At 38.3% G+C, this 27,602-nt stretch overlaps 1 non-coding gene and 1 pseudogene across 1 annotated transcript; both read right to left on the reverse strand.

Annotated features, from left to right (window-relative positions):
- Nucleotides 1-12,632, reverse strand: part of LOC138440613 (mitochondrial adenyl nucleotide antiporter SLC25A23 pseudogene) — a 143,948-nt pseudogene extending 131,316 nt beyond the window's left edge.
- Nucleotides 12,633-20,986: 8,354 nt separating this feature from the next.
- On the reverse strand, nucleotides 20,987-21,058 carry TRNAC-ACA (transfer RNA cysteine (anticodon ACA)). The gene has a single exon. It is a non-coding gene; the product is annotated as a tRNA-Cys (tRNA).
- Between the last annotated feature and the right edge of the window lie 6,544 nt (nucleotides 21,059-27,602).

Consider the following 27,602-nt stretch of genomic DNA (forward strand, 5'->3'; position numbering starts at 1 on the left):
AGAGGCTTTTTAGTTCCTCTTCACTCTCTGCCATAAGGGTGGTGTCATCTGCATATCTGAGTTATTGATATTTCTCCTGGCAATCTTGATTCCAGCTTAGTGAAATATAATTCACATACCATACAATTCACCCATTTAAATTGTAAAAATAAATTATTTTAGTACATTCACAGAGTTGTTTAACTGTAACCACAACAAATTTTAGGACATTTTTATCACCCTCAAAACTAATCCCCTAATACCCATTAATTCATGTTCTATTTGCCTTCAGCAGCCCAAGTCCTAGGCAACAGCTATGCTATTATCTGTCTCTATAGATGATACTAGTCTGGACACTTCACATAATGAACTAATACAAGCTATGGTTTTTTTATGACTGGCTTTTTTCATGTAGGATAAAGTTTCAAGATTATTCAATTGTATAACATGTTTCAATATTTCATTTCTTTTTATTGCCAAGTAATATACCATTATATAGACAGGATTTGGTTCTTTTAATGCATGCCTTTTCAAACTGATTTAATTATTTTTTGACTTTGTGAATCACGACAAACTACAGAAAATTCTGAAAGAGATGGGAATACGAGACCACCTTATCTGCCTCCTGTGAAATCTGTATGCAGGTCAAGAAGTAACAGAACTGGGCATGGAATAACGCACTGGTTCCAATTTGAAAAAGAATATGTCAAGGCTATATATTGTCACCCTGCTTATTTAACTTATATGCAGTGTACATTTGCAAAATACCAGGCTGGATGAAGCACAAGCTGGAATCAAGATTGCTGGGAGAAATGCTAATAACCTCAGATATGCAGATGACACCACCCTTATGGCAGAAAGTGAAGAGGAACTAAAGAGTCCCTTGATGAAAGTAAAATAGGAGAGTGAAAAAGCTGACTTAAAGCTCATCATTCAAAAAATGAAGATCATAGCATCCAGTTCCATCACTTCATGGCAAATAGATGGGGAAACAATGGAAACAGTGAAAGACTATTTTCATGGGATCTAAAATCATTGCAGATGGTGACTGCAGCCAGGAAATTAAAAGATGCTTGCTCCTTGGAAGGAAAGCTATGACCAACCTAGACAGCATATTAAGAATGCATTTGAATCAGTTCTAATGAGGTGGATGATACTGGAGCCTATTATACAGAGAGAAGTAAGTCAGAAATAAAAATACCAATACAGTATATTAACACATATATATGGAATTTAGAAAGATGGTAATGATGACACTATATGAGATAGATACAGATGTAAAGAACAGACTTTTGGACTCTGTGGGAGAAGGTGAGGGTGGGATGATTTGAGAGAATAGCACTGAAACATGTATATTATCATATGTGAAACAGATCTCCAGTCCAGGTTCCATGCATGAGACAGTGTGCTCAGGGCTGGTGCACAGGATGACCCTGAGGGATGGGATGAGGAGGGAGGTGGAAGTGAGGTTCAGGATGGGGAACACACATACACTCAAGGCTGATTCATGTGAATGTATGGCAAAACCCACCACAATTTGTAAAGTAATTAGCCTCCAATTAAAAAAAAATGTGGAGATACTCCTTTGGCAACAAAAGTCCATCTAGTCAAAGCTACAGTTTTTCTAGTAGTCAGTATGTATGTGAGACTTGGACCATAAAGAAAGCTGAGTGCCAAATAATTGATGCTTTTGAACAGTGGTGTTGGAGAAGAATCTTGAGAGTCCCTTGGACTGCAAGGAGTTCAAACCAACAAAGGAAATCAGTTCTGAATTTTCACTGGAAGGACTAATGCTGAAGCTCCAATACTTTGGCCACACAATGCGAAGAAATGAGTCATTAGAAAAGACCCTGATGCTGGGAAAGATTGAAGGCAGGAGGAGAAGGGGACGACAGAGGGTGAAATGATTGGATGGTATCACAAACTCGATGGACATGAGTATGAGCAAGTTCTGAAAGTTGGTGATATACCGGGAAGCCTGGTGTGCTGCAGTCCATGGGGTTGCAAAGAGTCGAACACAACTGAGCGAATTAACTGAACTGATTTTTTAAAATCACCAATGTATATTTAAAGATTGGAAACCTTGAAATAATTTGTGCAATCTAGATTGACATCTATTCATCTTACATGCCCCAGCTCAACTGAATAAGATGAGACTGGGAAATAAATGCCAGGAATAAGAAACATATAGATACAACATAATGGTATTAGTCCTTTTCTCACTGAAATTATTGTCAGCCATTTTTTTCTATTACTTGTTATCTACTGATATATACTTATCAATATTTTTAACAGAATATACTTCACTGTCAAATCCCAAAGTTTCACTCTCACAGAAAATATTTATTAGTCTGCTCATCTTTTATAGCTATTCAGACTAATATATCCATAATACCATATCCTTATAATAAATATACTTATTAATGATGTATTCTTGAACAATGGTACTTCTGTTGTTGAGAAAAATTCTGTAGAAATCAAGTAGCTAACTTTTATTTTCTCTGTCATATATATGTATGATGTGTAGCTATATACCATTTTCTCTTTCTCTCCAAATGTATAAATATATGTTTATATATTCTTACATGCATATCTCATAATTTTTGTATAATTTTAATATACCTCAATAGTCTAAACATACAGAAATGACATATATATACATATATTTACACACACACATATATATGTATCAGTGTGTGTGTATGACTATATCTGAAATTATGTCAGAATACATGATTGATTTGGAAAGGTTTTTCAGCATTTATTTCTTCTTTAAATGAATTGCTCATAACTCACCAAAATACTAAAAATACAGAGAGAGTATCCTGACCCTCTCAGCATCTGTTCTGGGCCAAGACAGAAAGTAGAAGTTATGAGATATATATGGTAAAATTACAGATTTTACTCTTTGGGATATTTTTTATTCTTAAATTGCAAACAGAATAGAAGAAAGGTGCAAAGGTATAAAAAGTCCAAACTATGAACCATAAGGTATTTCAAAGAAACTCAAAGTAACCAGAATAGATATGTGTAGATAAAATGCATACATGCTGCTGCTAAGTCGCTTCAGTCGTGTCCGACTCTGTGCGACCCCACAGACGGCAGCCCACCAGGCTCCCCCGTCCCTGGGATTCTCCAGGCAAGAACACTGGAGTGGGTTGCCATTTCCTTCTCCAGTGCATGAAAGTGGAAAGTGAAAGGGAAGTCGCTCAGTCGTGTCCCTTAGCTTCCCCATGGACTGCAGCCTACCGGGCTCCTCCGTCCATGGGATTTTCCAGGCAGGAGTGCTAGAGTGGGCTGCCATTGCCTTCAGATACACAGACATAAATCGTAGAGCAGAGAATTTTCCAGAACTGAGGGGTAAGAATCCCTGATAAAATATAACTTCAGAAATCAAGTAAAAATATGCATAAGTACATACATAGAAGCTTTCTAGTAAGGGCTGCTCAACTATAGTCCATGATATATTAACTGAAAATGCAGAGAAAATAAGCTAAAAACATGTATTAAATATATCTAAATACAGAAAAAAATGAAATGACAAAGAAAGTTTTCCAATGCTACTGTAGTAGAGCATGATAATATTTACATCAAGTTTTAGAACAGAAAAATATATAAGCATTCCTTGATAAATTATAAAATTATGGCATCAGGATTATAAACAACAAATTATTCACAGAAGTTAATCCTAGGGTAATACGATTATGGAGTAGCTCAAAGAGGACTTTAACTTCATTTGTAATACTCTCATTCATTAAAAAGCATTAGAAAATTATGAAAGTGTGAAATCTTGGTAGCTGTACATAGGAGTCCATCAATCTCTATCATGTTCTGTGTTTAAAATTTCATTAGGAACAAAATCTTAGAAAACATTTGATAGAGTTTGGAGTGGTCCTTCCAAATCATGGCATCTTAGATCAGTTACTTGATCTTTCTGTGGTCCTGGTTCCTTACCTATAACATAATCATACAAACTACACATCTGTAAAAAGAGCACTCTGAGGGTTATTGTACTATAATGTATAGTAATAAACTTGTAATAAATATTAGAATCATCCTTCATAAGAATTAAACTATTTGTTATGCATATGGCACCAGAGAAGCATAAATAACCAATTAGCCTGGAAGAAAAGCTATAACCAATCTGCTGCCGCTGCTGCTGCTAAGTCGCTTCAGTCGTGTCCGACTCTGTGTGACCCCATAGACAGTAGCCCATCAGGCTCCCCATTCCCTGGGATTCTCCAGGCAAGAACACTGGGGTGGGTTGCCATTTCCTTCTCCAACGCATGAAAGTGAAAAGTGAAACTGAAGTCGCTCAGTCATGTCCAACTCTTAGCGACCCCATGGACTGCAGCCTACCAGGCTCCTCCATCCATGGGATTTTCCAGGCAAGCAGAGATATTACTTTGCCAACACAGGTCCATCTAGTCAAAGCTATGGTTTCTCCAGTAGTCATGTATGGATGTGAGAGATGGACCATAAGAAAGCTGAGCATGGAAGAATTGATTCTTTTGAACTGTGGTGTCGGAGAAGACTCTTGAGAGTCCCTTGGACTGCAAGTAGATCCGACCAGTCCATCCTAAGGGAAATCAGCCCTGAATACTCATTGGAAGGACTGATGCTGAAGCTGAAACTCCAATACTTTGGCCACCTGATGCAAAGGGCAGACTCATTGGAAAAGACCCTGATGCTGGGAAAGATTGAAGGCAGGAAGAGAAGGGGATGACAGAGGATAAGATGGTTGAATGGCATTACTGACTGAATGGACACGAGTTTGAGAAAGCTCAGGGAGTTGGTGACAGACAGGGAAGCCTGGCATCCTGCAGTCCATGGGGTGGCAAAGAGTCAGACAAGACTGAGCAACTGAACTGACTGAGCAAGTAGGAAGCAAGGCTTTACCTGAAAAATCGTATAAAAAGTCAGATGAATGATGCAATTCTTACATGAATATATATTTAAATATAAAAATTGAGACAATAAGTTATTGCCAAAGTATAAGATGATATTGAGTATATTGTATACTATAAGCTGAATCATTCTGGCCAAAAATTTGTATTTTAAATCCTAATTCTTAATATGAAGGTAATAGGAGTGGAAGCTTTGGAAAGTTATTAGATCAGGAGGACAGTCCTCATGAAAAGAATTGTGTGTGTGTGTCAGTTGATCAGTCGTGTCCCAACTCTTTGCGACCCCATGGACTGTAGCCTGACAGGCTCCTCTGTCCGTGGAATTCTCCAGGCGAGAATACTGGAGTGGGTTGCCATTTCCTTCTCCAAGGAATCTTCCTGATCCAGGGATCGAAGGCGGGTCTCCTTGTAGTTGGCCAGGTCGATGCCCATGTAGGGGATGATGACCAGAATGTTGGGCAGGTAGGTAGCCATTGTAGAAGGCACAGGGCCCTTCTCGGTCCAGAATCTGCTGCACACAGTCGAGCAGCCTCTTATAAAGGCCCTTTCCGTGAAGGGTCAGCCACATCTTCAGCACCTACATGGCGGTAGATGATGGTTTGGGATGTGGCACCAGCCAGGAGGCCAGCCACAAAGTGCTCCTGCACGTGAAGTGTCTTCTGTTGCCCCTGAATGGTCCTCTTGATCTGCTCATAGGCCATGAACGACTCAGGTGCAATCTTGAGCACATTAATCCTGTCGCCACAACACAGGGAGCGCTGCCCCACTCTTGGATCATGCTCCCCCTGGAGGGCCCCCAGGATGTTCAGCCATTTGGTCTTGGAGGCGTGGATCTTCATGAAGACCTTGAGGCAGTCTAGAGGGGCTGTGCCTCTCCTGGACATGGCACCTGCCACTGCGCCCACCACCAGCTGCTTCCATCACATGCCAGTCAGCTTCTCCTGCTCCGAGAACTCATTCAGGATGGTCAGGCACTCGCCAATATCCAGGACCATGAAATGCTTCTAGAAATACGGCACGTCTTCCATGTTCTCCAGTGAATGCAACAAGAAGTGGTCACGCCACTCCTGCCAGTCAATGGTAATGGTACTATCATGCCTCTGTGCTGTGCAGGATTTTCTCTGCCTGCTCCAGCTAGTTGGAAATGCCCAGGGCTCGGAAATTCTGCTGGATCTCAGAGACATTGATCTGACCATCCTGATCACAGTCCAGACTGTGGAACAGAAGTAGAAGACACCGTTCCTGTTCCTGCAGGTAGAGGATAAACTCCTCCAGGTCAAGGCTGCCACCTGGGACAGCGTCACCCTCAGGGAAGATGCCCTGTTGGGCGCTGCAGTCCGGGTTGCCCCTGCGGAGCCAGCCCAGCCCAGGAGCAACCCATGGATGTCCACACAACCAACCCTGTTACTGTCCAGCCCCTTGAAGAGGTGACCCCAGCGCTGACGCTGCTAGGCATCGCCTGCATGGCTCTCGCCTGCAGCTGGGAGGGGAGGCCAACAGCTGCAGCCTCAGCAGTGGCTTGACGGCTTCCCTCTCCCCTACCCATCCCCGGGCCACACAGGCCTCAGTGCTGCCTGCCCAGGCTCTGGCTCTTGTAGGAGACGGTGACTCCTACAAGTGCAGGAATGGGATTAATGAATGAGATCGGTTCAGTTCAGTTCAGTTGCTCAGCCATGTCCAACTCTTTCGCGACCCCATGGATCACAGTACGCCAGGCCTCCCTGTCCATCACCAGCTCCCAGAGTCCACCCAAACCCATGTCCATTGAGTCGGTGATGCCATCCAACCATCTCATCTGATCAGTGACCTTATAATAGAGACCTAGACTTCCCAGGTTGCTCACTGGTAAAGAATCCACCTGCCAAGTAGGAGACTCTGGTCTATTCCTTGGTCAGGAAGATTACCTGGAGAAGGAAAGGGAAACCCACTCCAGTATTCTTGTCTGGGAAATCCCACACCGAGAAGAGCCTAGTAGTCTCCAGTCCATGGGGTTGCAAAAGTCAGACATGACTTAGCAGTCTAAACAACAACCACCGTAAGCTTCTCCTTCCTGGTTCATAGGGCCACTTCTCACTATGTTTTTCCACAGTAGAAGGGTCAGTGGAGTCCTCTGGGTCTCTGTTCTTGTTTGGTCTGCTAAGTCATGTCTGCCTCTTTTGTGACCCCATGGACTGTAGCCTTCCAGGTTCCCCTGTCCATGGGATTCCCAGGCAAGAGTATTGTGGTGGGGTGGGGTGGGATTCCCCAGGCAAGAATATTGTGGTGGAGTGGGTTGCCATTTTCTTCTCCAGGCATATCCCAGACCCAGGGATCAAATCCACCTCTCATACATTGGCAGGCGGATTCTCTACCACTAAGCCCAAGGAGAGGCTTACTAGATATTGAATCTCCTGGCTCCTTCATCTTGGATTTCCCAGGCTCCAGAACTATGAGCAAGATGTTTCTATTGTTAATAAGCCATCTAGTCTATGGTATTGTTATAATATCCTGAATGGACTAAGGCATTACTATGTGAACAAAATACATCTCTCTATTTTCCCTATTAATTTAAAATAAAACAAAAAAATTTTGTATTCTTCTATGGACTGAGCCTATGCATTCCTTTTTTCTGGGGACATATGAAATGTGAAGATAAAGAATATAGGATGCTTATCATATCTATTGCATTTATTTCATATACTGCAGTTTTTTTGTTTTGTTTTGAACAATTGTTCTCACTCCTTGGGTCTAATATTTCACAAGCGTAGCTTAGAACATGAAATTCTGCAGCATTTGTTCATTATGAACAAATGCCTACTTATGAATTCTTGTCTCAGAAGCTAATTTAATTGGTGAATTTCAACTACTATTGCTTATTTCACACTTCAGTAGGTAAAGATGCATTAATAATCGAAGTTTCAAACTGTAATTAACATTAGCTTTAGGCTCCTGACAATGAAATGATTACATTTTAATATATGGGTTGATAAAGTTAATCTAACATATGAATAAACAGCAAAAATAACTTACATTTACTCTTTCTTTGCAAATTGATACATGTATTTGCATGTTATAAGGCATGGAAAATAAGTTAATGCTGAAGAAAAAGTTACAGGCTGTCAATACAATTCTTGAATGTAATCAATTCAATGTACGACAATGAATTTGAAATATTTCAACAAAAACCTTATTTTTCTTGAAAAAAATTAAAAGATACTTTTCACCTTACTTGATTTTCTTTCACAGTTTTATAAGTTTATATCTTATTTACTCTGCTCTTAACTGAATTGATTACTTTATAAAGCTTCCTAAATAATTAATTTGTGTGCTGGCATCTTGTTCTTAATCATAGAATACCATACAGTCTGAATGCATTTGCCTGGTGTTATATTGTGATGCTAGTGGTAAAGAACACACCTCCATTGTAGGACATGTAAAGAGACTTGAGTTTGACCTGTGGGTCAGGAAGATCCCGTGGAGGAAGGCATAGCAACCCACTCGAGTAATTTTGCCTGGACAATCCTCTGGACAGAGGAGCCTGGCAGCTCCAGTACATAGGCTCTCAAAGAGTCAGACACGACTAAAGAGATTTAGTATGCACACACATTACCTTTATGTTGAAAAAACTATATTAATGATATAGTATCAATTGCATGAGGAAAACACTTTTCTTGAATAGTATTTTGTGGAACTTTCCATAATATTTAAGAAATTAATAGTGTTTAGAATGGTAGAAAATATAAATAATTGAGGTTGTTAAATGTGGTACTTCAACATCTCCTAACAGTTCACAGCTTCAGGTGCACAAGAACAGAATAACAGCCTAACTTGTTTTCCAGATAGGATTCATTGCTCAGAACCCTAGAATACATCAGTTCTTTTGACATATCCAAATGTGTACACCTTATAGTTTTTAAAGACTCGGCTGGCCTTTGAAACAAAGTCAAAGAAATAGACTGAATTAGCTAAACATTTGGGTTAAATTCCTACTCTGATCTCAGATGTTAGATTACAGAGCTAAGAAAAGAAGCATTTTTATTTCCTCTACCAAATTGTACTCATTATGAAAACAAATTCAGAGTTACCTGCAGATTTTGAAATCTATATTCTTTGCCCTCTGGTCATGGCTAACATTCTATATCAAATTGAGACTTAAAGAAGAAACTCATCAGACACCTAGTAGTTATCAGGAACTTGATGGAGACTTGAGCAAAGGTAGTTTTGTGTCCATGCTCATGTCTGACTCTTTGTGACTTGACGGACTGTACCCACAAGGCTCCTCTGTGTATGGAACTTTCCAGGCAAGAAAGGTAATTTTATTTAATCCTAATAATAAACTTGTAAAATAATACCTTATATTTCAAATAAAAACACTAAATTTCTGAAAAGTTAAGTGATTTGCCTCCACGACAGAAAAGGAATCTGAAGGCATTTTCTAATTTTAAGTCATGTTGTTTGTATGCTTAAAGAAATTATACATGGTATATAAAAATGTATATAGTGCTATATGCTTCCTGACCTGCATATAGGTTTCTCAAGCGGCAGGTCAGGTGGTCTCGTATTCCCATCTCTCTCAGAATTTTCCAGAGTTTGTTGCGATCCACACAGTCAAAGGCTTTAGCATAGTCAATAAAGCCGAAATAGATGTTTTTCTGGAACTCTCTTGCTTTTTCCATGATCCAGTGGATGTTGACAATTTGATCTCTGGTTCCTCTGCCTTTTCTAAAACCAGCCTGAACATCTGGAATTTCACAGTTCACGTATTGCTGAAGCCTGGCTTGGAGAATTTTGAGCATTACTTTACTACCGTGTGAGATGAGTGCAATTGTGCAGTAATTTGAGCATTCTTTGGCATTGCCTTTCTTTGGGATTGGAATGAAAACGGACCTTTTCCAGTCCTGTGGCCACTGCTGAGTTTTCCAAATTTGCTGGCATATTGAGTGCAACACTTTCACAGCATCATCTTTCAGGGTCTGAAATAGCTCAAATCAAGCCTGAGAAACACTGAGCTGGAAGAAGCACAAGCTGGAATCAAGATTGCTGGGAGAAATATCAATCAACTCAGATATGCAGATGACACCACCCTTATGGCAGAAAGTGAAGAGGAACTAAAAAGCCTCTTGATGAAAGTGAAAGAGGAGAGTGAAAAAGTTGGCTTAAAGCTCAACATTCAGAAAACAAAGGTCATGGCATCTGGTCCCATCACTTCATGGGAAATAGATGAGGAAACAGTGGAAACAGTGTCAGACTATTTTTTTGGGCTCCAAAATCACTGCAGATGGTGACTGCAGCCCTGAAATTAAAAGATACTTACTCCTTGGAAGAAAAGTTATGACCAACCTAGATAGCATATGGGAGGGAGGTGGGAGGGGGGTTCATGTTTGGGAACGCATGTACACCTGTGGTGGATCCATGTCAATGTATGGCAAAACCAATACAGTATTGTAAAGTAAAATAAAGTAAAAATAAAAATTAAAAAAAAGATTACAACTAAAAAAATATAAATAAATAAAATAAAAGCAAAGACATTACTTTGCCAACAAAGATCCATCTAGTCAAGGCTATGGTTTTTCCTGTGGTCATGTGTGGATGTGAGAGTTGGACTGTGAAGAAGGCTGAGAACTGAAGAATTGATGCTTTTGAACTGTGGTGTTGGAGAAGACTCTTGAGAGTCCCTTGGACTGTAAGATCCAACCAGTTCATTCTGAAGTAGATCAGCCCTGGTATTTCTTTGGAGGGAATGATGCTGAAGCTGATACTCCAGTACTTTGGCCACCTCATGCGAAGAGTTGACTCATTGGAAAAGACTCTGATGGCTGGGAGGGATTGGGGGCAGGAGGAGAAGGGGACGACAGAGGATGAGATGGCTGGATGGCATCACTGACTTGATGGACGTGGGTCTGAGTGAACTCCGGGAGTTGGTGATGGACAGGGAGGCCTGGTGTGCTGCAATTCATGGGGTCGCAAAGAGTCAGACACGTGACTGAGCGTCCGAACTGAACTAAACTGATATGCCCAGTACTTTTCTAAATGCGTTATGTGGATCTTTCAAATGAGGACTCCAAAATCCAGAGAGGTTAAACAATTTACACACTTCTCACAACTGGTAAAGAGATGGAGATCTTGATTTGACTTTAGGTTTGTGGTGCTCCTGACAACACATTCCTAACTTCTACCATTTGGAACAAGTAGACGTATCATTTTTATTTAAATATATGATTATTATTTGGGGTTTCCCTGGCAGCTCAAAAGGTAAAGAAACTGCCTGCAGTGCAAGAGAATGGGGTTCAGTCTCTGGATTGGGAAGATCCCCTGAAGAAGGAAATAGCTACCCATTCCAGTGTTCTTGACTGGAGAATTCCATGGTCAGAGGAGCCTGGTGGGCTACAGTCCATGGGGTCACAAAGAGTCAGACACAACTGAGCGGCTAACACACACACATGATTATTATTATACCTAATGTCATGAGTGAGAGAATAATAAGAGTCACTCTTCTTCATCCCAAAATGATAATGAATGTACATTAGACTGAAGATGGTTTCCTTCTTTTATTATTTTTTGTGTTAGTCATGTTGATTTCATGATATCAATGTCCCAGCATTATACTCTTTCAGATTTATTTGTTAAGTGTCAGATTGATCTCTTTTGTTAACTTTTAAGATAATCTCGCCAGATGGCATTAAGAATACATTAATTAAATTAGGAGTTATAGTAAAGATATAAATATTTTTTATCCCCAGGAAGGCTTAACATTTCATTCCCTTTCTTGTATTTGTGTTCAATAATCCCAAATGTCATGAATAATTACATGCAGTTATTTTAAAAAATACTCTGTTGAGATAGAAAATCTACCAGATGCTATTATAATCACTGCTTCTTGCAGTTTAAATTTTAGGCAATTGTTTGGAGACAAGTTAAAACAAAACGGACATTTGTTTTATTGAAACTAGTTGTTATGTGTTATATTTGTGTTCAGATATCTAGCATTATGTGCCAACTGTTTTTCTTCCATCTCCGTACATGGTGACTAGCAATAATTTTAAACAAAATCAATCTTGGTTGTTAGTCTTAATGACTAACCAGAAACATATGAAATATCTGATGAGACTGTGGCTTAGAAATGCCATGGTCCTGTCCTATAAAGATATTCTTCAATGGATGGAATAATATATTAATTTCACAAACAAAACAACCAGAGTAACTCATCATGTGACATCCCTACTTTAATCTTTCTTACTTGGGTTTTGAGATTGCCACAATGACTGAGTTGCCAAGTACCGATTCTGCAACCTTGCTCCAGAGAATCTTATCCTCCATAAGGATAGTAGTTGGCCGAAGAGCAGAAGCATCAGGCCAGGGAGCAGCTCATCACAGAGCACATGGCCAAGATGCCACAGATGATTGAGAATCATCAGGCTCACCTGCAGATGGTGTTAAAAAATAAAACCCCGCAGGCCTCACTTCCAGAGAATCTGAATTAGTAGGAACCATAATTTTCAACAAGCACCCCCTTTTACTGCTCCCAGGGCTTTTCCTAATGCAGGTAATGCACAGCTCTTGCTCTGAGAAGTAACGCATAGGATCATGAGGCAAGCGAGGCATCAGAATTACACAGGGAATGATTTGAGCATTTGCATGTCCAAGTACATAAATACCTTCATAGAGTTCCACAGCAGATTTCTGCAGATTATCTCTGAATGAGAAGAACTGATCCACATGATTGAAGTTACTCATAACTATTATCAGAGACACAAACCCTTCATCCATTTCTTCTCCCTCCTCCTCCTCTCTTTCCACATTTTTTTTTTTTTGTTAAGGATTATCTTGTTTAACAGTGCCTCAGTGTTGCTGTTTTGGGTTTGTTTTTTTTTCTTCAGGAGGCTCTGAAGAACATAAAAACATCCTCGTGTTTATATAAACAGTGATTGATGACAGGATTTCGAATGCCACTTTTTTTTTTTTTGATTTGGCACAATGCTTGTAGAAGACAAGTGGTCTTTATCATTAATTCAGAGACTATTCAGCACAGTATTAATATTCTTGATAGTTGATACACAGAATTAATTTTTCAGGCAGCAAAGATTCTAACAAAATTATAAATCCAATCTCTAACTCCGACCTTCTCCACCACAATATGAATGGAAAAGGGCACCTGTTCTCATTATGATCTTTAGACTGTCATCATCAGGGCTAATCCTAATGTTACACTATGGATGATGAGTAGTTGAAATCCAATTTGAATGCATAATACCACATTTAATTTACAGTACCACCTGTCAATAAGAAATAGACTGAGGCATATCTTCTGAGATATCCATAGGGAATATTCAATTATAATTAACCTTCCTATTTTTGTTAAATCTTTGTCATGAAATGGATTGTTTGTGCCATTTCTTATTCTTATAACAATCTGTCACTAGAAAGAATTTGAATTTTAATCTAATATTCTCTGAGAAATACAATAGAGGATGTTTCTTTTAATCTCCTCAGTACCACTATCACTTGTCTATTTAATTTCTTTTCCATAGGTTAATTATGACTAAGGTTGTGATCTTTATGCAGATGTATATTTCTTTGGCAGACTGTGGAAAATTATTTTCTGCAAACCATATTGAGTACAATATATGGCAAATGGGACATTTCATTTTTCTACTTTAATATTAGTAAGAAGAAAAAGAATAATTTTAGTTAAAATGATGCAATTGAGAGCATATGAATGCATGCTTTCCTGTGGATAACTTTATAAAACTAGTTTTAAGCAATAATTAACTACTATATGTAACCTCAAAACCATTAAAATAATACATATATATATATATATAACCTCTAAACAATATTAAATTAAGAAAATAGGTTTTACATAAAATTAGGCACTAGATTTAGGAGTGTATCTTTTATTGAGTCAACTTATTGACAAACGGCATTATGGACTTGATGAACATGAGTTTGAGCAATCACCAGGAGTTGGTGATAGAAAGGGAAGCATGGCATGCTACAGTCCGTGGGGTCACAAAGAGTTGGACACAACTGAGCAACTGAGAGAGAATGACAACTGAAATTTTTGTTTATTTTTTTCTTTCTCTTTTTCATCATAATTGGCAAACTTAAAGAGACTATAGCACTCTCTTAGCCTGAATGTTTTAGAGATACCCACAAGTCTATCTTGGCTTTTTACTCATGAGGGAACAAGAGTTAAAAGAGCAGAAGCTTTGTTTACATCTCAAGAGGCCTTCTCTTCCTAAGTACAATGTAGGAGATGTGTGTCAACCAACTCTTTGGCAAGCAGGAGGCTGGATTTTTCAAGCAGGCAGGTTTTACAGACACAGACATATCTATATCCTTTCTCTGGAACTGGATGCACTTGAGCAAGCTAACAGGCATTTCTGAGGCTTAGTTGTGCTGGTTTCTTAAAAGTAAAATAGGGCTAATAATACTGAGTTTGAGGAAACTCTGGGAGATGTTAAAGGACTGGGATGCTCGGCATCCTACATTCCATGGGGTCACAAAGAGTGAGACATGACTGAGTGACTGAATAACAACAATAATAATACTAAGCACAGAGAACAGTGTAAGGTTTAAATGTGATTATGGATCTGGTACCAAGGAAGCACCCAAAACAGGTAGCTAATATTTTGCTTCTGTCTTACAAATATTTTAATTCTAAATTTGTAAAATGATTGGAGTAGATCTTTTAAGTGTTCTTGAAGGTAAGTAAACAGAACCAAACAGTGGATCACAACAAACTGTGGAAAATTTTTACAGATTAGAATACCAGACCACCTGACCTGCCTCCTGAGAAATTTGTATGTAGGTCAGGAAGCAACAGTTAGAACTGGACAAGGAGCAACAGACTGGTTCCAAATCGGGAAAGGAGTATACCAAGGCTATATATTGTCGCCCTGCTTATTTAACTTAAATGCAGAGTACAGAGTGAGAAATGCTGGGCTGCTTGAAGCACAAGATGGAATCAAGATTACAGGGAGAAATATCAATCACCTCAGATATGCAGATAACAACATGCTTATGGCAGAAAGCGAAGGAGAACTAAAGAGCCTCTTGATAAAAGTGAAAAAGGAGAGTGAAAAAGTTGGCTTAAAACTCAACATTCAGAAAACTAAGATCATAGCATCTTCTCCCATCACTTCATGGCAAATAGATGAGGAAATAATGGAAACAGTGACAGACTTTATTTAGGGGGGCTCCAAAATCACTGCAGATGGTGACTGCAGCCATGAAATTAAAAGACGCTTGTTCCTTGGAAGAAAAGGTATGACCAACCTAGACAGCATATTAAAAAGCAGAGACATTATTTTGCCAACAAAGGTCCATCTAATCAAAGCCATGGTTTTTCCAGTGCTCACGTATGGATGTGAGAGCTGGACCATAGAGAAAGCTACTGACGCTCCTGCTGCCAAGTCGCTTCAGATGTGTCCAACTCTGTGCAACCCTATGGACAGCAGCCCACCAGGTTCCTCTGTCCACAGGATTCTCAAGGCAAGAATACTGGAGTGGGTTGCCATTTCCTTTTCCAAAAGAAAGCTGAGCACCAAAGAATTGATGCTTTTGAACTGTGGTGTTGGAGGAGACTCTTAAGAGTCCCTTGGACTACAAGGAGATCCAACCAGTCCATCCTAAAGGGAATCAGTCCTGAATATTCATTGGAAGGACTGATGCTGAAGCTGAAGCTCCAATACTTGTCAACCTGATGCGACGAAGTGACTCATTGGAAAAGACCCTGATGCTGGCAAAGATTGAAGGCAGAAGGAGAAGAGGACGACAGAGGATGAGATGGTTGGATGGCATCACCAACTCAATAGACTTCAGCTTGAGTAAGCTCCAGGAGTTGGTGACGGACAGGGAGGCCTGGTATGCTGCAGTACATGGGGTTGCAAGGAGTCTGACATGACTCAGCGATTGAACTGACTTACTGAAGTGAAATAGGAAGATAAAGAGAAGTTGAAAATTTTTCCTCTTCTGATTTTTAATGAGACATAAATATTCTTTTCTAATTGTTTAAAATTCTCATTAAATCCACAAGCTTAAAGAGAGAAAGTCTAGGTTAAACCAGAGTAAGGGAAAATAATTCAGATATTGGATCAACCTACATATATTCAGGAAGTTTAATATTGACCACCAAAAAAAGTTGGTTCTATTTATTTATTCAAAAATAAAACAAGTTATTTAAAAAATAATCACCAAAACAGCACCTAGAACAGTAAACTACCAACCAAGTTTAGCTTGAGGTGATTAATTTTAAATAAACTTTTGATAAGGTGAGTCTTTAAAATGCAAATTTAATTCTGTTTAGGGAAAAATATGCCTAACTATGAACAATTACATAACTGATAATATCTGTCTTCTCCTCGAAAGGGAACGGAGTATCATCATGCTTTTATAGTTATTTGCTTTGAATGTGGGCTTATTCAAAGAATTTGAATGATGCAATCCTTTTATAGAAAGGCATACATACATATATACAGGACATATGATACTCAAATGACAAAGTCTGTCAGGTTAAAGTGGAAGTTAAGAGACAGAGTAGCAGAGTTTATGGTTTCAGTGTGTTCTGGACACCAGCTACCTTGGTTTGCCTGCTGGCTCTGCTTCTTACAGAGGTTATTCCCTGTGCCTTAGTTTTATGTCCTATACAATGTGAAAAAAAAATACTTCTCTATGCATAGGTTTGTTATGAGTTCTTATTTGTAAAACATTTAAAGCAGCAACTGGTACATTTGATCCCTGGGTTGGGGAAGATCCCCTGGAAAAAGGAAAGGTTACCCACTTCAGTATTCTGGCCTGGAGAATTCCATGGACTGTGTAGTCAGTCCATGGGGTCGCAAAGAGCAGGACACAAGTGAGCAACTTCCACTTTCACTTTCAACTGTTACATAAAATAAATATTCTTACCTTTATAGTGTATTTTCCTTCAACTGAAACAAAATAATCTTTCCTCCCATGCTACACACCTGATTCTTGATACTCGAAGTACAGAAATCATCATTTGACCTATTATTTCAAGAAATAGCAAATTATCATTTAGAACTCTATATGTAATTTCTCTTTTAATCTTCATGAAAATTCTATAAGGTGTGTACTTTTACCCTCATTTTATGGATAAAGATTGAGTGACTGATGGTAAGATGTTTTGTTTCAAACATTGCCTTGTAATCATGGTTAAACACGGTATCATCTTTTGCCCTATTGTCATGTTATTGTAAGTACAGGTAAATTTCTACCCCTAGTCCAGCATAATCTTGAGGATAATGTTCATGAAAGGGAGCTTCAATTCCATAGAAATTAATTTGCCTGATGTATCTCCTACAATGGCAGGTATAACTTCATCCCATAACAACAGCTGTGGTGGCCACACAGGATCTTTTTCAGTATTCTTATCCCCCTGGTATCTCAAACTACAGTTTCCACATTATATTCATACAAGAGGTGTGAAATATAAGACAGTTTAGACGTTAGATGTGTATATTAAATCAATAAAAGTCACACATATCAGTTTTCTGCCAATAACAGTCAAAGAAGATAAAAATGAAAGATGCCTTCTGTTTACTGGGATCTTTTTCAATTACTTGTTAGAGCTTGAATTTGATTTTTTTTTGAATCTTGGGAAGAGGTTTGAAGTTTTCCTTTTGCATCATTGTACAGTGAATTTTCGTCACATACTTTAACCTTCCTTTTTCAATCAGAGTGCTTTTTTAAGGAAACGTGATTTTGTATTTGGAGAAGCTAATTTATTTATCAGTATTAGCTATAGATAACCAGCAACAGAGACAAACTTCACATGGAAGGAAGCAGACCCTTCTGTTCCCAAGGTGATTCATATTTATTGAAGATAACCCATTTCTATCTATATTCACTTTTCTTAAATCTGCCACCCAGCAAAAGAAGACAACCTGTTATTTCCTTTTCACTTCTTTTTTTGAAAATGATTAGTAGGAACATTTCAATTTCTTAATCAGAAACAAAAATAAGTATAAAATACTGACAAAATATTTTTGCTGATAAAACAAGTTATCAATACAGGAAAATTAAATACATATTCTATACATAGAATGCAGATTTTAGAATAATTAATTCAATTATTCTAAAACTGATTCAAAATGTATTTTAATACTTACTAATAGCATGTGATATACATTTAAAGAACTAATGATTGAGAATAATGAAGGTTATAATAGCAAATGGAAATTAAGCTTCATAAAAGTTGAGTGTTGTAAGTACTATTGACTTCATTTTCAGGCATTTAATTTTTTATGGTAATATTGGATGAATGCAGTATTTATGAAGGATAAAATTTGGAAACAGAAACTGTATATCTATTTAAACAAGTTTACACATTTTATATGAAAATCTCACCTTTTTGAGATTTATAGAATTTATCTGTAATCTGGTCCTAAAGACTTCTGTCTTTATGTTACTTTTCATACAGTTCATCTTTGCCTGTGAACATAGATAAAACTTTAACTTTTAAATATTCAGTATTTTTAAACAAATGTATCTATATCAGATGTTTCTAAATGAATCTCTTTAAATACCTTAATTATTAAAAAATTGATTTTGTTATTTTTTCCTATAATTCAATGGAACTTCCAAATTAATACTTGATATAGACTATACCACATAATTTATAAAGTTCTAAAACTGGGAAATCAAAATAATGATACTGGACTATTGTCTGTTAATTGTGAGAAGAAATTACTTCCAGTACTATAGAATTCAATATATTCCTAGTCACCTCCTCAATACTGCTTCAGGGTAAAAGTTGATCACAGAATCATGCAATTCACAGGAAGCTTTCCCATAAATTGAATCAATTCATCAGATTACTATCATGATAAACAATAGGACAATTCTATTAGAAGGATATACATAGACTCATCGGAGAAGGCAATGGCACCCCACTCCAGTACTGTTGCCTGGAAAATCCCATGGATGGAGCAGCCTCGTTGGCTGCAGTCCATGGGATCGTGAAGAGTTGGACACGACTGAGCGACTTCACTTTCACTTTTCACTTTCATGCTTTGGAGAAGGAAATGGCAACCCACTCCAGTGTTCTTGTCTGGAGAATCCCAGGGACATGGGGGAGGCTGGTGGGCTGCCTTCTATGGGGTTGCACAGAGTCAGACATCACTGAAGCGACTTAGCAGCAGCAGCAACATAGACTCATATTATTTTAAACCTAATATGACATTTTGTATACAAAATAGAATGTTAATTCTTAGGCCCCAACTTATCAAACCTGTCTCCCAACCTTTTCATTTTAGAAAATGATATCAGTTCTTGCCTTTTTGCTTTGGGCAAAAATAAAGATTATCTTTGATTTCTCTCACCCTCACACTGTCATTATGCTCTACAGATCCTACTTTAAAATATATGCCAGATATTACTACTTCTCATCATATCCACAGTGATGCTAGTTGAGCCCACCATCATCTCTTGCAAGGTGGAATCACAATAACACCCAAACTCAACTTCCTATTTTTAATCTCAACTCTTAACAACTGTTTATCCCTATGGAACAGCTAGAATGATCCTTAAAATAATGAAAGCAAATTATATTCCTTCCCTACTCAAAACCTACCCTTGTAGATCGCTGTTGTAGTTAAAAGATAGATTCCTTATCATGGCCAACATTATATAACTTCTCCTAGATCTCTGGATACATTTTACCTTGCTTTTCACACTATGTCCATATTTTGAGCTATTTATTTCTATCTCAGTGCTTCTGTACTTAGAGCTCCAGCCTACCTAGAATGTTCTTCTCCAACATCTTTTCATAACTTACTTCTTCAGTACATTCAAGTCTCTGTTCAAAAGTCATCTCTAACAAAGCACTTTCTTTGTCTACCATTTCCAAAGGTATGCTGGTAAACTGACTCTCAGAGAAGGGGTGGGAGTTCTGATTATAGCCATTGCCAAATATCCTTGATTTCAAGCTACAGATAACTTAAAAACCTACTTTCACAATAAGCTTTCTGGAACCAGTATAAGCTACGTCTGAAATATCCAACTCCTTTACCATACTCACCTAATTCTCTATTGTCCACCTTATTTTATCTTTTTTTTTCAGGCAACTGCCTAAAATCGTGAGTTTGATTGCCTGTTTGCTGTTTCTCCTTAAGAATATAAGTACCAGTAGAGCAGGGAAACTTTTCGTCTTATTCACTAGAATATCGTTAACATTCAGAATAATCCCTGGAACATAGTAGACAGCCTATAATCATTTGATGGACAAATTAATAAATAAGTGGGTCAAGCCTATCTGCTATCCTCAGTGCCCCTCAAGAAAGCTGGAGTCTCGAGTTCATACCTTCGAATTCTTCCCAGCAATGTTTCCTTTCTGTCCTCTCCGAATGAGAGGTAATGTAGGAAAAAGATATGTTTTAAGAGGGCCAAAGAGGAAAGGACATTCTAAATTCTTTACCTAGAGCTAAAGTAAGTTTATGTGAAAGCTCCTTGTTATCCAGATAAAATCATCCTAACTTAAAAACATGTATTTACATGTGGTTAATGGCTAAAATATCCTGATGTTCAGATTTGTGTGATATAATCCAGTTTTCCTTACTTAAAATCTACCAAGAGTTCACACTTGCTCACTAAAAATCTGACGATGATTAGCTTAGTATGTCTATTACCATCATTTCCATAGTAGTTACATAGAAAGAGAATCTCAACAAAGGACATTTTAAAATCATGTTCTGTAAAGCCAACACCAGTTTGACAGTAATTGTATTATCTTTGAATACCTTCTCCAGTAATGGATTTTCCGTTATTGCAAACAGCTCCCGTAATGAAAGTGAAAGTGAAGTTGATCAGTCGTGTCTGACTCTTTGTGACCCCACGGACTGTAGCCTATCAGGCTTCTCTGTCCATGGGATTTTCCAGGCAACTGTACTCCTGTTGCTGCTAAGTTACTTCAGTCGTGTCTGACTCTACATGACCCCATAGACGGCAGCCCACCAGGCTTCCCCATCCCTGGGATTCCATGGACTGCAGCCTACCAGGCTCCTCCATCCATGGGATTTTCCAGGCAAGAGTAGTGGAGTAGGGTGCCATTGCCTTCTCCCAAGAGTACTGGAGTGGGTTGCTATTTCCTTTGCCAGGGGATCTTCCCAACCCGGGGATCGAACCCAGGTCTCCAGCATTGTAGGCAGATGCTTTACCATCTGAGCCACCAGGGAAGTCCACTTAATACCAACAGGGTAAAAATGGTGGTTCTAAAGAGAAAGTTAAATGATCAGTGACTCAGTGTCCCCATTTAAGAAGTAAAACAATTATGTTTCCCTGCCTCCTTCCTGAGGCCAGTAAATGATCTACTTGATAAATTTAGAATTGCTTATAGGCAATGAATGGAGAAGGAAATGGCAACCCACTCCAGTGTTCTTGCCTGGAGAATCCCAGGGACGGGGGAGCCTGGTGGGCTGCTGTCTATGGGGTCGCACAGAGTCGGGCATGACTGAAGCGACTTAGCAGCAGCAGCATAGGCAATGAAAAAAAAATATTTTTAACCCTCTTTGTATCTGAGAAACACAATGATTTCATTAAGCACCTCCTGTTCTAAAGAGTATTTTTGGCAACATACTCTACCTTCATGAATTTCCAACTTTGAGACCTGGAGGATTCTGTTCTAAAATGTGTTCTTTAGTGACATAAAAACAGCCAGTCATATGTGCTTATCCTGCCTCAAGATGATGACCTTTCCAGGGGTATTTGAAACATGGCTAGTTCTTTACTAAGGCTAGGCATTTTGAAATTGGCATGGGCACTAAAGTGTTTTGTTTTTTTCCCCCATCACTGCCCATGAACAATAAAGTTGGCACAACATTTTATTCTCAAGAAAATGATACAAGTTTTCCTTAGTCCCAATTTTGCTATTGCCTTAATAACATTGCTAAAATCATTTCCTAGTTGTTTTATAAATATAGAAGAGTAAATCTTCTTCTCAAATAATGAAATTCTGAATTATTTAGAAAAGCTGTCTGCTGTTGAGTGCTTTATTATTTTTCCCACGAAAAGTAACTGATTTGAGCCTCAGTTTATAAATTTTAGAAATGAGCATGTCCACTCTCTACCCCAAATATTCTTTGACATGTTAATAGTCACATTTTGGAACCTATAAAGACTCTACAGAGAAGGTCAAAAGATACATCTCTTCATATTTATATCTGCTAAGAGGAGAGTTCTTTTTATAAGATCTCATCATGGAAACTCGGAGTAAATCCAGCTTCAAACAGAAGATAAGGTTTGCTTCACTACAGGAATTCAGAAGCTGCTACTTCCACATTTACACAAAACAAACCTCAGACAAGTCAGAACTGCAATCCAAGCAGTGACCTCTATCTGAGCCCCCATAAACCAGATAATTCACCTCTGCCCCAAGCAAGCTACTGACTTTGGAGATACGTGGTGCTGACTGCATGCAGATCTCCTCAGCAATCTACTCGCAGATATGACTCCTCTCTGGAAAGAAAAATGCTCAGTGGAAACAGAAACAAACCCAGTCTGGATTTCCTGAAAGATCAGTTTGCTTTAGAGAACTATCTGCTCACATGACAGTTTTTAAACTTTGGTGCTCACATCAAGGTTTCCTGGGTAGAGATTGAACGCTAATATTCAAACCTAGGTCTGTAGGTGTTATTGTAGACTTTTTAATTTTTTTTAACCTTCTAATGAGTTGAAAACATATTTACTACATTAAAATATTTCTAATCAATAGATACCATTTTAACTGTATGATGTACTAGCAGAGATATACTTCCAAGCATTAGTTGTATAAGTCAGTAGTGGAATTATAAACAAGGTGATGTTTTATGAATCTGTATAAAAAGTAGGCATATGGCTTCTTTACATATGTACACCCCAGCCACAAATAGTTCATAGTTCAGTCGCTCAGTCGTGTCCGACTCTTTGTGACCCCGTGAATCGCCACACGCCAGGCCTCCCTGTCCATCACCAACTCCCGGAGTTCACTCAGACTCACTTCCATCGAGTCCATGATGCCATCCAGCCATCTCATCCTGGGTCATCCCCTTCTCTGCCTGCCCGCAATCCCTCCCAGCCATCAGAGTCTTTTCCAATGAGTCAACTCTTTACATGAGGTGGCCAAAGTACTGGAGTATCGGCTTTAGCATCATTCCTTCTGAAGAAATCCCAGGGCTGATCTCCTTCAGAATGGACTGGTTGGATCTCCTTGCAGTCCAAGGGATTCTCAAAAGTCTACTCCAACACCACAGTTCAAACACATCGATTCTTCGGCACTCAGCCTTCTTCACAGTCCAGCTTTCACATCCATACATGACCACTGGAAAAACCATAGCCTTGACTAGACGGACCTTAGTCGGCAAAGTAATGTCTCTGCTTTTGAATATGCTATCTAGGTTGGTCATAACTTTTCTTCCAAGGAGTAAGTGTCTTTTAATTTCATGGCTGCAGTCACCATCTGCAGTGATTTTGGAGCCCCAAAAATAAAGTCTCACACTGTTTCCACTGTTTCCCCATCTATTTGCCATGAAGTGATGGGACCGGATGCCATGATCTTTGTCTTCTGAATGTTGAGCTTTAAGTCAACTTTTTCACTCTCCTCTTTCACTTTCATCAAGAGGCTTTTTAGCTCCTGTTCACTTTCTGCCATAAGGGTGGTGTCATCTGCATATCTGAGGTTATTGATATTTCTCCCAGCAATCTTGACTCCAGCTTGTTTCTTCCAGTCCAGCATTTCTCATGATGTATTCTGCATAGGAGTTAAATAAACAGGGTGACAATATACAGCCTTGATGTACTCCTTTTCCTATTTGGAACCAGTCTGTTGTTCCATGTCCAGTTCTAACTGTTGCTTCCTGACCTGCATACAGGTTTCTCAAGAGGCAGGTTAGGTGTTCTGGTATTCCCATATCTTTCAGAATTTTCCACAGTTTATTGTGATCCACACCGTCAAAGGTTTTGGCATAGTCAATAAAGCAGAAATAGATGTTTTTCTAAAACTCTCTTGCTTTTTCCATGATCCAGTGGATGTTGGCAATTTGATCTCTGGTTCCTCTGCCTTTTCTAAAACCAGCTTGAACATCAGGGAGTTCACGGTTCACATATTGCTGAAGCCTGGCTTGGAGAATTTTGAGCATTACTTTACTAGCATGTGAGATGAGTGCAATTGTGTGATAATTTGAGCATTCTTTGGCATTGCCTTTCTTTGGGATTGGAATGAAAATGGACCTTTTCCAGTCCTGTGGCCACTGCTGAGTTTTCCAAATTTGCTGGCATATTGAGTGTAGCACTTTCATAGCATCATCTTTAAGTATTTGAAACTGCTCCACTGGAATTCCATCACCTCCACTAGCTTTGTTCGTAGTGATGCTTTCTAAGGCCCACTTGACTTCACTTTCCAAGATGTCTGGCTCTAGATGAGTGATCACATCATCATGATTATATGGGTCGTGAAGATCTTTTTTGTACAGTTCTTCTGTGTATTCTTGCCACCTCTTCTTAATATCTTCTGCTTCTGTTAAGTCCATACCATTTCTTTCCTTTATCAAGCCCATCTTTGCATGCAATGTTCCCTTGGTGTCTCTCATTTTCTTGAAGAGATCTCTAGTCTTTCCCATTCTGTTGTTTTCCTCGATTTCTTTGCATTGATTGCTGAAGAAGGCTTTCTTATCTCTTCTTGCTATTCTTTGGAACTCTGCTTTCAGATGCTTACATCTTTCCTTTTCTCCTTTGCTTTTTGCTTCTCTTCTTTTCACAGCTATTTATAAGGCCTCTCCAGACATCCATTTTGCTTTTTTGCATTTCTTTTCCATGGGGATAGTCTTGATCCCTGTCTCCTGTACAATGTCACGAACCTCATTCCATAGTTCATCAGGCACTCTATCTATCAGATCTAGTCCCTTAAATCTATTTCTCACTTCCACTGTATAATCATAAGGGATTTGATTTATACCTGAATGGTCTAGCAGTTTTCCCTACTTTCTTCAATTTGAGTCTGAATTTGGTAATAAGGAGTTCGTGATCTGAGCCACAGTCAGCTCCTGGTCTTGTTTTTGTTGACTGTTAGAGCTTCTCCATCTTTGGCTGCAAAGAATATAATCAGTCTGATTTCATCGTTGACCTTCTGCCACAAATAAATAGTTGTATTTCAACATTGTACCAATTCTTCTCTTTCATTAAAATGTTTTCATGTTTACTCAACAGTCTAATTTACCAGAATCTCTGTGTTTCTTTTGCTTATAAATTTAGGGATAGTGGCTTTTTAAACTAAGATGGCTATAAAATAATGTTGATTTATAATTCTTGTACAGAAATGAATGCCACACAAATTGAATGTAAAGGGAAGATTCACTAGACTAAATCTTCTGAGGGGAATAACCATGTCTTCATAACACTTATAAAATGTCTTCCCCTCTGTTCTTCAGCCTACTGGGCAGAGCATAAGAAAAGAACTGTGTCCTTAGTGAATTTTTGAGGGATAAATGGAAGGTTATGGTTTATTGTGACCTGCATCTGAAATTTGATCAGTCTTGTAAGTTTGGATTCCATGTAATGGTGCTAGAAATATCTTGCCAATTTGAAGTCAAATAAAATGAATACGCATCAGTTTACAAAGTGGACACATCCTTTGCAAATTAAGTGGGACTGTTGCTAAAGCCAGATGAATGAACCTCACATTCATGTATTTATAGTAGAAGCCAACTGGAGCTTGAAGTTAAATGTCTGACAAGCAGCTTGGCCAATGTGGTCAAAACAGACAATCAATCCAAGATGATCAATGCCAGATCCATTTAGCCTTAAGTGAATCATACCACTCAATAATGTGAAAAATATCTCAGTGGTAAATCTAATTCTACCTGAATTTTATCTACTGATTCAGCATATCTGAATATTATTGTAAGTAACAGAACTGCAATTGTGTAAATGCAGTGATTATCTATATTTTCCCAGTGGAAACATTCACATGGGTCTTGTTAAGCTGTAATACCTAGCTGAAATACTTTTGTTGTTGTTTGCTGTTTAGTCGCTAAGGCCAACTGCTTAGTCATTAAATCTGTTTTCAGACCTTCTGGATAGTAGCCCGCCAGGATACTACAGGTCTGAATAATTTTTAATTAGCTATAAGAAAGTTTGCAGCACAATCTATGGGCCCAATATAGATATTTTAAGGGAAATGTCTGCCTAGAAGTGAAATATTTGATTCACTCCCTTGGTGGGATTTGTGTTCTTTATGGGAAATGACTGCTTATATTTTTGAAGGGGAAAACTCTATGTAGTAGATATTTGAGGTTCAAGAAATATTGAGAACTCTTGAAAACAAATGCACCAATATTTCTGTAAACTTAGATAACATATATATTAATACTTATGTATAAATATAGCTATCTAAAATGGTACAGTTTAGATGATGATACTAAAATTGGAAATAAGAACATCTTGTGCTGAACAATTCAAGCTAAAGAATAATTTTAAAGTTTACATTTGTAAGATTTGGTTTTGAAAAATTAATATGCTCTTTTACAAAATAATGTGACGTGAAGTGAAGTGAAGGTGCTTAGTCGTGTCCAACTCTTTGCGACCCCATGGACTAAAGTAAGTACTAAAGTAAGTAGCCTACCAGGCTCCTCCATCCAAGGAATTTTCCAGGAAAGAGTACTGGAGTGGATTGCCATTTCCTTCTCCAGGGGATCTTCCCAACCCAGGGATTGAACCCCGGTCTCCCGCATTGCATGCGGACACTTCACTGTCTAAGCCACCAGGGAAGCCAAAGTGAAGTGAAACACTGGAACAATTACATAGATCAACGGTTGAGGGGAAAGACAAAACTGGAGGAGGAAGTGTTACTATATAAGTATTCAAATCATCTGTAGAAGTTTTCCAAAGGATTTATCTCCTTGGGCTTTTCTCATTCAGATATGACTCAACAATTATTGGGTGGGCCTAAAGAGAGAGATTTTTAAAAAGTGATTCTGCAATTCTGCTTTCTCCTTCAGCATAAGTAAATGTCCCTGATCTAAAGGATGATAATAGTAATAATTATAGTAATGAAAAATGATAACCTTGATGTAAACTGCTTGACTGTTTATTCAGATAATTTTTCTAGAGTAACATTTTCCAAAGTAGCATAACACAAAATGATGTTCCATGTATATAAATATGACTATCTAAAAAATAGACACATGTACAGATAAAAATACATATCCAAATCAGTTTTGGTAAGATGCAATAAACAAAACTAGTTTTTGGTTTTTTTTTTTGCTACTTCTCAGAACATTTAACATGCAAATGTGTACTGTGAACCTTTCAAGCAGAAAAATGGTAAACAACACATACTAAACCTATAGATCATATCATTTTTTTTTATCTAACCCTCACCTTTAGCATTGTTATTTTTCATAATAATTTAAATGGACATATTTAAATTTTGGGCATATGTTCAGCATATTTATTGCACTTATATTGCCTCAGCATGTACACTTATATTTGGGTATTCAGTCTTTTGCTATCCAGAGTGTGAGAATAAGTTTAATAATTTATTCCTGTGTAGTACATAATGTATTGTAAACCTTCAAAGATGATTGCCTGATGTTTGAAGTAAAGGTTCCAATGTTTGAGTATAAAAGATAGGTGTGCATTTAGAAACCATTTATTGAACTAGTCTGATCATTTATTGAACTAGTCTGATAATAGAGTACAGCTAGCAACCAGAAGCAAGGTATTTGATAATTGGAGCAGAAAAAAACA

This window comes from Ovis canadensis, chromosome 5, assembly GCF_042477335.2.
Source record: "Ovis canadensis isolate MfBH-ARS-UI-01 breed Bighorn chromosome 5, ARS-UI_OviCan_v2, whole genome shotgun sequence".
In the NCBI taxonomy this organism is placed as follows: domain Eukaryota; kingdom Metazoa; phylum Chordata; class Mammalia; order Artiodactyla; family Bovidae; genus Ovis; species Ovis canadensis.